The sequence below is a fragment of the Bos grunniens genome, chromosome 24 (genome assembly GCF_055505025.1).
Source record: "Bos grunniens cultivar Pamir isolate PY7600 chromosome 24, Bosgru_T2T1.0, whole genome shotgun sequence".
Lineage (NCBI taxonomy): Eukaryota > Metazoa > Chordata > Mammalia > Artiodactyla > Bovidae > Bos > Bos grunniens.
In genome coordinates, this window is record NC_141188.1 from 24,181,190 (window position 1) to 24,191,733 (window position 10,544).

A 10,544-nucleotide genomic window follows, 5' to 3' on the forward strand; every position below is an offset into this window, starting at 1 on the left:
CACTGGGGTGATGTTGTTGGAAGCTAGCTAAAACAGAAGGCATAAATAAGATCCAAAGTCTTTTAATAAGAAAATGGCCAGATTTCAGTTGAAAATCATTCATCAAACCAAGAATCAAGGACATAAATCAATTACATAAACTGAATATAAAAAGATAATGATAGATTCCCATAATTAGATGAAAGAAATGTTAGAATTATCTGACAAAGTTTCTAAAGCAGCAAAGCTTTTAAAATATTAAAAAAAAATACTTCAGTGAGAAATTATGAACAAATGAAAAAGTAGAAAGTGTCAGCTGAAATATAGAACATACAAGAAAGAACTAAATAGAAATTTTAGAGCTGAAGAAAAAATCAATAACCAAATATAAAATTTAATGGGTGGGCTCAATAACATAATGAAAGTGACAGAGGAAAGAATCTGTTAGCTGTATGACAGAACCACTGGAATTACCCAGTCTAAACAATAGAGAAAACAAACCAAAACCAACAACAAAGCCTCAGAAACCCATGTATGGTAAGATCCCAGAGATACTCAGGTTGGCCTTAAGCCCTGGAAGTTGTCAATGTAACCTTACATAGCAAAAGGGATTTTGTAGATATGATGAAAATTAAAGATCTTGAGATAGGGAGACTATCATGGACTATCCAGGCGGGACCTGAATGTAATCACAGTATCCTTAAAAGAGGGAGGCAAAAAGATTTGACCATAGAAAATGTAGTAGAAGATGTGATTAGAGAAGCAAGAGATTGGAGTGATTCAAAAAAGGGACTGTGAGTCACAGAATACTGTTAGCCCCCAGAAGCTAGAAAATGCAAAAGAAAGGTACTGTCTCCAGGAGCTGTCAGAAGGAACTAGTCCTCCCATCATCTTGACTTTAGCCCAGTGAAGCTGACTTCTGACTTTCAGTCTCTACCTCTGTAAGAGAATAAGTGTGTTGTAAAGCACCATGCTTTTGGTAATTTGTTACAGCAGCCATAGGAAACTAATACATTGTGTTTCTGTAACAAGAGATCTAATATTCAAGTCTCGGAGACATGGGAGAAGAAAAGAAAATGGACAGTGATCAAAAAGTACCCAAAGAAATAACGAATGAAAATTTCTTAGATGGTGACAAAAGACATAAATCTTTAGACTCATGAATCTGAATGCCAAACAGAAAACCTCAAAAATACACACCAAGATACAGCATAGTCAAATTTATGAAAACTAAAAACAAATAAACAAAAATCTTGAAAAGAACAAGAGATAAATCACACTTTACCTATTGGAGAAAACCAATTAGAACAAAATAATATTTCTCATTAGGAAACAGAGAGACCATAAGGAAGTGGCACAATATTTTGAGTGCTTAAAAATGAGAACTGTCAACCCAGAATCCTGTATCCAGTTAAAATATCCTTTAGGAATGAAGGGGAAAACAAAACATTCTTAGATGAAGGAAAACAAAGATATATTGTCAAGAGGAGGCCTATCAGCCCTAAAAGAAAGGCTAGAGGGAGTTTTAGAAACAAAAAGAAAGCAATAAAAGAAGAATGTTGGAATATCAAGAAAGAAGAAAGAACATGGTAAGTGAAAATATCAATAAAAACCATGAATTTTTCTTGCTCCTCTTGAGCTCTCTGACCTGTGTTTGACAGTTGAAACAAAAGTTGTAACAGTTTCTGATGTATGTAGAGGAAATAGTTTAGAGAATTTTACTATTAGTGGAAGAGGATGCTGCTAAGTCGCTTCAGTCGAGCCCGACTCTGTGCGACCCCAGAGACGGCAGCCCACCAGGCTCCCCCGTCCCTGGGATTCTCCAGGCAAGAACACCGGAGTGGGTTGCCATTTCCTTCTCCAATGCATGAAAGTGAAAAGTGAAAGTGAAGTCGCTCAGGTTGTCTACTTGGAAGTTATACAGTCGTGTCCGACTCCTAGCAACCCCACGGACTGCAGTCTACCAGGCTCCTCCATCCATGGGATTTTCCAGGCAAGAGACTGGAGTGGGCTGCCATTGCCTAATGGCAGAGGATAAAGGTACATAAAAAAGGTGAAGTTTCTATGCTTCACTGTAACTGAAAAAATGACAACAGTGGTAGGCAGTGATAAATTACATGTATTATGATGCAATACTCAGAGTACTCGTTAAAAGTCTATATGAATAGATACACTTCAAAACATTATAGATAAATAGAAATGGAATTCAGTATATGCCCAAGTAACTGATAGGGAGGAAAAAACCCAGAGAAACTAAAACAAACACAAACAAAGAGGAAAAAATCCAAAAATTAAAATGGCAGACATACAGTCTTAATAAAATGTAAATGTGTAAATATACAAATGAAAAAAATAGAGATTTGCAAAACCAATTAAAATATGTAACCCACCGGTAATGTATGAACAAAGAATTCAGATCCAATATAATGATACAGGCAGGTTGAAAGCAGGACAGTAAAAAAAAAAAAAAAATCATGTAAACATCAAGCAAATAAAAAAAGGAATGTCTATATTAATATCAGATTCAGTAGACTTTAAGCAAATAAAATTATCACATATAAAGAGGAGTATCATGTTATGATAAAATAATCAATACACCAAGATATAGCAATCCTAAATTTATATATACCAAACAAGAGAGCTGCAAAGTATAGTCAAACTAATAGATGTGAAAAGAGAAATAGACCAATCCAAAATTATAATTGGAAATTTCACAAATTATTTCAACAATGAATAAAACAACTAGACATTAAATTAGTCAAGACATAACAAGAATTTATCAGCACCATCAACCAACAGGATCTAATGAGCATTTATATAACACTCAATCAAAAAACAGTGAAATACACACTCTTTTCGAGTGCCCATGGGACATAAACCAAGACAGACAACATTCTGGGCCATAACATAAACCTAAACAAATTTTAAAAGCCTGAAATCGTACACGGTGTGTTCTCTGACTGAAATGGAGAAAGAGAACACAAGAAATAAGGTTTTCTGACCAAAAACAGAGAAAGATGACAGAGAAATCTCCAAACACTTGGAAAGTAAATGCCACCCTTCAAATAACCCCACAGATCAAAGAGGAAATCTCAGGAGAAATTTTGAAACTACTACTTGAGCTAAATTAAAATGAAAACACAACATACCAAAATATATGGGACTCAACAATAGCAGTGCTTCCAGGAAATTTATAGCATTAAACACAGGGATTAGATATATTCTCTCTTTTCAGGTTATGTTTGTCAATGTAAAGTAATCATACAGTATGATTGATACGTTTACCTGTATTACTTTTTATAACAATATACGGTAACACATCTAACACTTCTGCTCATGTTGGTGCAGGTGACAAAAAGATACACACGTGGTTGTTCAGTTTTCTGTATCATGCTGATACTATCAAATCTGTTCAGAAAACACAGATCTTGGCACCGTTCTTGACTTGTGCCTATTGTCAGAAAGGCTATCTCCTGCATTTATTCAAATTAGAGTTTTATTGACATTCCTTGACTAAATCCAACCCCTACTGACAAAGGGGGATATTATCAATTTTATAAGTTTAGACTCTACTTCCTTTGCTGGTGGTTTAATGCAGGAATTGCCTTTCTAGGTTGAAATTCTAAAACACAATTGTTATATAAAATTATAAGTCATCTTTATGTGATAAAAACTATTGACGTGAACTGGATACATTCATTCGGTAACAATTAGGTCTGTTCACTAACAGTGCAGTTTACTTCCATATGAGTATCTGATAAAACAACACTTCTCTTTCATCTCCAAGTTAGGAGTGGTCATAGGACTTGCTCTGGCCAATAAAATATGAGTAGAAGTAGCAGGTGCTCCTTCTGATAGAAGCTTTTTAAGAATTTGTGAGTGACCCACCATGTTTCCATGTGTTTGATGAATGCATGATGGGGATGCTGTAGATAACAGGGGTTTTATGAGCCTGGGTTTCCATGTGAGGAAGATGTAAAATAGTCTTTTATTGGCCAACAGGGCACAAAGTATTAGCAAGAAACAAATCTATGCTCATTTCAGTACCCAAGATTTTAGCTGTTTGCTATGACTGAATAACCTAAACTATTATAACTGAGTAACATATTTTGTGTTTACATTAAACACACAAAACTCTTTGCAATAGGACAGTGCACTATGGCATCAAACTGTAAACTACAATTAATGAATTATTCGTTGTTGTATATGATGGTACCTTCCACTCTGATAGTACACACACACACACACACACACACACAGACAATCAAGCTTTGTGTCTCCTTCCTTATGATATAAATTGGAATAACATTTTATTAATTACTCTGGGATGCTTTGTATGGTGGGGAGCATATAGAGAAATAATGTATAACATTCTCCATGAGTTACAGAAAATGTACACATTGCTTAGAATGTTTCCAGCAACTTCAAAGAAGAGAGTTGAGTATTTGTATATGTGCACTCAGTATTACTTGTGAGTCATAGTTAACAGTAACATTAATCATATCAAATGCCCATGTGTGCATGCTAATTTGCTTCAGTCCTGTCCGACTCCGTGACACTATGAACTGTAGTCCGCTAGGCTCCTCTGTCCATGGGACGCTCCAGACCAGAATACTGGAGTGGGTTACCATCCCCTCCTCCAGGCAATTTTCCCCACCCAGGGATTGAACTCATCTCTCTTATGTCTCCTGCATTGGCAGGTGGGTTCTTTACCACTAGCGCCACCTGGGAAGCCCGTATCAGCTACATACGACCCAGTACTTTCAGGGAGCAATAACACTGATTGACACCTTCAAACACTGTGCATAAACCTTCACATGCATCAGCACACCTAACGCATTAGTGCTCTACCTTACAAATCACATGTGCCATGTGTTTTTATTATTTGGATAATATTTAAAATAACTAAGTTTATTTTAAAATAACTAATATTTTAAGTAACTAGTAGTTAAAATAACTATGAGTCATGTCATAAGTTCCCAATGTAAAGATTAACATGGACTTTTAAATTTTGCCAAGGTAATTCAACAGGTGTTTTTTATATTATATTTTATATCCCCTTTGCAGTACACAGCACTCTGAACAACAACACAGGGGGTAGATGAAACAGATGACTTTAAATTCTTAAGTTTACTAAAGGTCATAGAGCTTCCAACTGTTAAAGATATTTACCTAATTATTTGAAATGCCAAAGTATATATCTGTGATATTAGAAATTTCAACAGTTTCAAATGGTGCTGGAGTTACTATTTTTGAATTCAAAAATATACAATATATAATGAGAAATTCCCCATAATCCAGCAGTTGCCAGGCTTTAGGCATTTATATATCAATACCTGTCCTTGCTTTAAATAATTTGCATGCAAAATATGGAGCAAGAAGCATTGACATAAGGGAAGTTATAAGTTTTTCCACTTGTTTTAATTGCAGGAAAAGTAACCAAACGATCAATTGAGGAGGTGTTATTATTTTTAACAATGATGGGGACTCAATGCATTAATAAAACTGTGAACCAGATATTACATGTTACTAGTTAACAGCATGAACTAAAGAATCTAAATCTTAGATTCAGAGTTTCTACCTGTGTGACAGTGGCCATGATTACCGTGCTCCTCAATACCACAGTTTCCTCCTCCGTAAAACGGAGGTAATGGTAATACAGGAAGCCCTCATTTGGCTACTGTGAAGAATACCTGAGTTACTTTATATAGAGCCATAGAAGATGTCTGGCACACAGTAGTCAATGAGCTTAGTTATTATTATGTTTGCTTTACATTATTAATACACATTTCCTCAGCACACTCAACACTTAAGCTCACCTCTCTTACTCTGGTGGCTCTTTCTTCCTACAGACACTTCCGGGAATCTTACGGATGTGTGATGAATCAATTACATTTCTATTTTGAGACATCCTGCCACTTTAACAACAAGCAAACACACACACACACACACACACACACAACTATTTCTTTAAAATTAAAAGTTGTCGTTAAGGCAAAGAAAGACAATGGTTATCCTTCATTAAATTTTAAGAGTTTTTAAAAAAAAAAAAAAACTTCGAAAATAGAGTAATAACCAGGTAAGGGTAGTACATGCTCTCTACAGGCTGCAAAAAGTACTGTGTAAAGGATTTTTGTGATCTTCTCTATGACCAAAAGTGTATGATGAGGGGAAATGATGTACTACTGGTGAATAGAGATGTGTAAAGGTAACTAAAGGGAGACATAGGTTTCTAATTCAGAAAACATCGGGGAAGCATGTAGCACAGGGAACTCTACTTAACCCACTGTGGTGACCTGAATGAGGAGAAAGTCCAAAAGGGAGGGGATACGTGTATCTGTTGGAGAAGGAAATGGCAACTCACTCCAGTGTTCTTGCCTGGAAAATTCGACGGGCAGAGGAGCCTGGCAGGCTACAGTCCAAGGGGTCACAAAGAGTTGGACACGGCTGGGCACGAGCACACATATGTATTATGTACGTCTGAATCACCCTGCTATACAGTAGAAACTAACACGACATCGTAAAGCAGCTATATACCAAATAAAAATTCATTTACAAAATAAATCTTAGTAAACCCCTCCTCATACATTCAGTTTAGTTCAGTCACTCAGTTGTGTCCAACTCTTTGCGACCCCATGAATCGCAGCACGCCAGGCCTCCCTGTCCATCACCAACTCCTGGAGTTCACTCAGACTCACGTCCATCGAGTCCCTGATGCCATCCAGCCATCTCATCCTCTGTCGTCCCCTTCTCCTCCTGCCCCCAATCCCTCCCAGCATCAGAGTCTTTTCCAATGATAGGGGACTTCTAATGCATCTTGTTTCAAACCTCCCTGTCTGGTCCAGAATCCTTTATTACACATTCTTACTGCATTCCTGCCTTCAGAACTCCATTTATGTGTATGACAATTGGATTGAAGTCTGGCCCCTAGGCTGGCGGGGCACACTCATTTTTCTGCTCACCATGCAACCCCAGTTCTCCGCCCAGACTCTGCAGCAAAGAGCCTCTCAAGAGGCAGAGACAACACAGTTGTCCCAAAACTAGAGGCAGGGGACTTGAAAGGAAAAAGTCATGTCAAATCTCCCAGGTGAGATAAAAGTAGTGAGAAAATGCTTTTTCTAAAATAAGTAACAGAAACTGGAAAACTGGAACAGATGAGTCAGTTAAGAAAGGATATATGGACATTCCATAGGATTTATGCCTTGATAACCATCAACATTTTATATAAACAGATGTGGGAAGTTCAATTTCAATATCAAAAAAGTTTGTGCCTGATGGAATGCAACTTTCCTGACTGCAGCACTGTACTCTAGCACCCCCAAATAGAGATGGACCACACCCTGGGATGTGGAAGAGTTTAACTACTGAAGATAATTCTTTTCACATCCAAAGATCATGTTTCCCTGTAGTTCAGTTAGATTCTACTCTTTTTTCACACGTAATGTTGAATTAGTGTGGATTTGATATATGTAAACTGAATTTAATGAAACTGAAAACCAGACTTAAGGAAATCTATGAATGTCAAAATAATTTTGAAAATCATTATGTGAAACAGCAATTAAATTTACTTGAAAAAAATAACAGATGAAGACCTAAGACAGATATATGTCTAATAAAACAAATATTATAAGAGCTCCATGATAAACTCAGATGAGACATAATTCTCTAAACACGTGCAGTTGGGCTTAACCCCACTGAGACCTTTCTTCACATCATGATTCATTTAGAACAAGTGGAGACATTTACAGTATTTCAGCTTAGTACTAATGAAAAAATGTGATTTCAGTCTTCACTGCTATATAACTTTGTCTAAAGTACATATAACTGGTGAAAAGGCATGACATACACGAACACCCTCGCGATATAGCCTGCTTCTAATCACTGAGAGTTGAAAGAGAATTGCATAATTCTTCTTTTAAAACTGCCTAAGCTCTTGTCAGAGTGATTGAATTAAAGATGATTAAACTTGCTCAAAAATTCTGCAAGATGGGATTTGGAAGGAAATGATGGCCCTGCTTTGAGCAAAGTAACAGACTAATACCTTAGGAAGTTTAAAATTAAGTGCAAACAAATATATAGATTCAGGTGCCTGCTTTATAATAATTGACTTTGCTGATAAACCTTACCTGCTGAAAATCGTAACTGGCTGATAAATACTCCTTTAAAGCATAATTGTTGTAGGAAACGGTCAGTTTTGGCAAAAGGAAAAGGCTCAAAGGATAGTTGCCATAATTGGCATTAAAATTTAGGAAAATGTTAATTGTCCCCAACACATAGCACATAGTTATGACGTTCACCTTGATAGAAATGTGGTCAGTATATCAAATATATAAGAAAAAAGACAGTACAACGAAGTCCCATTTTTATGAACAAAATATATATGTTGGTTTAGAGTTCACCGAAAGCTCAACTGGTTTTTAACATTTAAAGCCCTGCGACCTTGGGTAAATTACTTCCCCCCTCTGTGTCCGTATTTCCTCATATTACCCACTCCTTATGGTAGTGTTACAATTGAGTGAATACAGCTAAGTTCATAGAACGGTTTTTTTCCATAAAGTTTCTATCCTTGCAATAAGCAAAATAAGTCCTTTTTTTAAAAGAAATTAATAAGTATGCATACTTCAACAATATAGGTTACTGATATGTTCAAAAGGAAACACAGCATTCCTTAAACCCCAAGTGATCATAATAGATAATAGCAAACTTGAACAGAACCATAACTCAAAAGACCGTTTTAATAGAGCAACAAGGAACCTAATGGCGTTGAATTTCACCGCCAGAGTACAGCCAAGACTCCCCACTCCACCTCCACTCAAGTCCTACACTTACCTTCTCAAAGGCAAACCTCAAGCTCCCCAAAGAGGAAAGTTTTACTCCCAAGTCCCAGCCTTGGTACCACTGAGCCCAGCCCCGCATCCCTAGTCTCTTCTTTGACGTTGGTCTTTAGACACCTCGCCACCTCCCATTCCGGTACCAGAACGAAACTCGCGTCCACCCTCGGTCCAAAGGAAAACTCCAGGCTCCAGAAGCCGAAGTCACTCCTCTCCCCTCTCCCTGCCCCGCGCCCACCCAGCCGCGCCGCGCCCCCCTCCCCGCGCCCGGCGCCCACACCCACCCGACCCGCCGCCCGGGCACCGCAGTGCATTGCAACACGCGCCGACGCCGCTGGCTGGAGAGGACCCCGGCGCGGATTTCCCGCTCAATAGTAGCCCCCCAGCCTGCTCCCCACGTGAGTGTCATCCCTAACGGAGGGGAGCAAGCCACCTCCCAGCTGCTCAGCCCGCGGGGACCACCGAGAGGGCAGCGGGGACCACAGAAACAACTCAACCCGCGGCGCGCGGCCCGGCCTCGGCTGGCGGGCGGCCGAGATGTACCTGCGCGGCCTCGCGCCCCCGGGCCGGCCCTCCTGCCGCAGCCGCTCCCGCCGCCCCGCGGGCCCGAGGCGCCGCCCGCCGCCCGCCCGGGGAGGCGCCGCGCCGCAGTCCCGGCTGCAGCGCCCGGCACATGCTTGGCGCCGCCGGCGGCCGGCGCGGGCGCACAGGTGGGAACCCCGCGAGTGGGCGTTGGGGCGATTCCCTCCCCGCTGCCGCGCTCGCCGCCGGCTTTCCACTCTTGACTTTGCCGGGTGCGCGGCGCCTGCCCTTGCTCCGGCGGCGGCCGAGCCTCCCCGGCCCGCGCCCCGGCGCCGGGGGCGGCTGCGGTCCCTGCGCCGCTGGGGCTGCGCGTCACCGGGCATCTCCCGCCCGGCGGCTGGCTCGGCGGGCCCCCCGGGGGCGGCCGGGGGGCAGCGCGCTGCTGCCGGGCCCCGCGCCCACCCCTTGGACCCCCTCCACGCCCGCGCCCTCCCCCACTCCCCAGCTGTCAAGGGAGAAAACGCCTTGCATACACACACGCACACATACACACACACACACCTTGGAATGGACGGACGCCCCAGTCACCGACTCGCCAAACTCTTCGAAGGTGTCCACCGGTCTTTGGGGAGGTTTGGGCATGGAGTAGGAGCCGCTTTCTTATTATTTAATAATGTTGGAAGTGCCGAGTCCGCTGCCAGAGTTGTGGGTCATGTGGGCACAGCAGAGCCTGGCTACTGCCAGTACCAGGGTTTCCTGAGGATCCTGAAACTATGATCTCATCCTCCTCATCCGCCTCCCCCGCCCCTCTCTCCGCGGGCGCGCACGCACAGCACACACACACACACATACACACGCGCACACACGCACACACGCTCCCACTGCCTGCACTATCCTCCTTCTTGGACCGAAATATTCTGCCGGGGAAATACAGTGTTCACGCTCTTCATTGAAAAAAAAAAAAAAAAGGAAAAAACAAAAAAGGGAAAAAAAAAAAAGCCTTCGGGAGAATGATTTTTCTCTTTGAAAGCCTGATTTATGTGCTTTGTTTATTTCCTACAGTTGGTCCTCACACGTGCAAGGGAGCTGAACAGAGCCTCAGAATTAAAATTAAAAATAATTGTCCTTTTATGTTGACCCAGATTTTGGTCAGAACCCAGGACTCAAACAGTCCAATTTCCATTTAAAACAGAGGCAATAATACACCAGGTT

At 41.0% G+C, this 10,544-nt stretch overlaps 1 protein-coding gene across 11 annotated transcripts in view; it reads right to left on the minus strand.

Annotated features, from left to right (window-relative positions):
* Positions 1-10,147, minus strand: part of DTNA (dystrobrevin alpha) — a 456,419-nt gene extending 446,272 nt beyond the window's left edge. For 9 of the 11 annotated variants that reach the window (XM_086372803.1, XM_086372794.1, XM_086372789.1 and 6 more), the window contains exon 1: positions 9,894-10,105. The gene's annotated coding sequence lies outside the window, so the exon portion shown is untranslated. Of the gene's footprint in view, positions 1-9,893 lie in introns of all 11 variants that reach the window. The other 2 variants (XM_086372816.1, XM_086372826.1) reach the window with 2 other exon arrangements.
* Positions 10,148-10,544: the final 397 nt, after the last annotated feature.